General features: G+C 35.8%; 1 non-coding gene across 1 annotated transcript; it reads right to left on the reverse strand.

The window, feature by feature from the left end:
• Positions 1-761: 761 nt before the first annotated feature.
• Positions 762-868, reverse strand: LOC118574880. The gene has a single exon (XR_004943766.1). It is a non-coding gene; the product is annotated as a U6 spliceosomal RNA (small nuclear RNA).
• Positions 869-2,415: the final 1,547 nt, after the last annotated feature.

The raw sequence follows: 2,415 nt of genomic DNA on the forward strand, positions 1-2,415 counted from the left end.
TTCTTTACATAGTTCATAATTATATCATTACCATCTTCCTTCCAAACTCTCATATGCACCCCTCCTCTATTGCTTTCAAATTAATAACCTCTTTATAAATTAATTATTGTTACATACTTGTATGTATAACACATATAAATGCATAAGTACAATCTGCTCTGTTGGTACAATGGAACTTGTATATGTTTTCAGAAAGCTCTGAAAATACCCCTATCATTCATATATATATATGTGTGTGTGTGTGTGTGTGTGTGTGTGTGTGTGTGTGTGTGTGTGTATATATATATATATATATATATATATATATATATATATATATATATATATATATGTTTGGGTGTATACATATGTATGTGTGTGTATGTGTATATATACTAGGATAAATTTATTTCATTTTATTATGATTTAATATTAGTTATTTTTGCACATGTATGAATGTATACACATGCATGTAAATTCCAATGTGATGGCATTCATGGCAACCTGCTTTCCAGTTTCCTCCTTCCACCACGTGAGTCCTGGGGATTGAGTTCAGGTTGTCAGGCTTGGCAGACAATGCCTTTACTGCTGAACCATTCTCATTATCTCTAGGAGGATAGATCTCTTTACTGCTGAGCCATCTCTTCAGCACTCAAAGAAGGATAGATCTCTAAACTTACTATTGCTAGATCAAGGGGTAAAGTCATTTGCCATTTTGGAAGGTATTGGTGCATTCACCTTTAACTTTTTCTTTCAGAACAACATATGAAAGTACCTGCTTCAGAATTATGAAATACTTTATAAATTGATGTTTCAACTTAGCAAAGAAGCCATGTTAGTCTTCTCTGAATTGTTCCAAATATATTGTATATGATGCTGAAATGAGCATCATGAAGTGATTTTTAATTTAGCAATGGATGAATGTTGTGGCATGGCTTGCAGCCAAAGATAGGACAAAATATAAACTTCACTTTCTATTTAGCCTGCAGGGTGGCAGAGAGGAGGGGATTTCTGGACAGCTGCAGGCTTTTATGTTTTGAGTGCTGATTGGAGGGAAGTCATATCCCCTTAAATTTTGGTCATGTATATATTGAATACTCTAGCCAATAGTGACAGAAGCAGTCAGAATTATTAGACAGAGTTAATAAAGACTCAATTTTGAGCAATTTTGCACAAAGAGCTCTTAACAATTAAGGGGCAGCTTTCATATAAGGAAAGGGCTTGTCTATCACAAACCAACATGGATTGCAAAAAGGAATGATGATGTGGTTGAGGGAGGAATGATCTTGGATGGGGCCAAATAAAAACAATTAATTAAAAATTGTGAACAGAGCTGTATGAACCTGGTTTCTCTCCCCCTGCCCCTTGTGTGTTTGTGTGTGTATGTGCGTGTGTGTGTGTGTGTGTGTGTGTACGTGTGTGTGTGTGTTTATGCACTTATAACTCACAAAATTCTTATGAAATTAGTACTGTTATAGTTTCTGCAAGGACTATGAGACCAAGACAATTTGGTGACTGCCATGTAAGTATTGAGCTGGGATTAATTTCTTACAGGATGGATTCTTTTTATTATGTTAATGGGAGTGTAAATTGTGATATAAGTGGAAGAGAAATCTAATATTATTTGAGAAATGAAAAGATGATGGAAATTCACAGAATTACATGTTTTTTTGTCTTTACAAAGAAAATAAATATTAGGAAGGAGGTTTCTAAAATGAGAAGCTGATTATTGCCATTAAATCTGATGTTCCCATTGAATACTGGACCCCTGTCAGCAGCAAGTGCCTCAGGCTGTCCCTGACCTTAGGCTTCTGGAATAAAAACTTGGGAGTCCTATCAAAGAGATACTTTGCAGAGCTCTTAGAGTTTGTTGGTCTGGTACAGAGATTGACAGCTTGGATTGGGATCCAGAAAACATCCATTTTTTTTCCGTGTTTTTGTCATGATTACCCTACTTTGGCTACTGATCAAAATGAGATGTTGTAGACACCTGCTAAACCTTTGAGTATGATGACATATGCCAGTGTTTCTGACCTTCTGCAACTGAGCAACTGTTTTAGCAGTTGGCTTGGGATAGTTGCTTCTAGGTATTGTAAGCTCAAAGACAGAGGGTTCAAGTATAGTTACACTTTCTATATAATTTCAAGGCCAATTTGGAAGGGGACACATTTCATTTGAATTGTATAATTTCATTTGATAGACTCTGGTATGTTATTCATAAAGAACGATGCTAAACATTTTCCATTTGCACAGAGAAAATTATTCTCCCTGACTTTAATTTGGGAGTAGAGGCACTCTCAACTCTCTCATTCACTGACTACCTCCATTGAATTGGGAGGCCATGATTCATAGAGATTCCATGGCTCTTTGGCAACTGGAAATGTTAACTGAATGCAGATTCACAGTGCCAATGCATTGGGAATATACAATAAGGAA

The sequence above is a fragment of the Onychomys torridus genome, chromosome X (genome assembly GCF_903995425.1).
Source record: "Onychomys torridus chromosome X, mOncTor1.1, whole genome shotgun sequence".
Classification (NCBI taxonomy): Eukaryota; Metazoa; Chordata; class Mammalia; order Rodentia; family Cricetidae; genus Onychomys; species Onychomys torridus.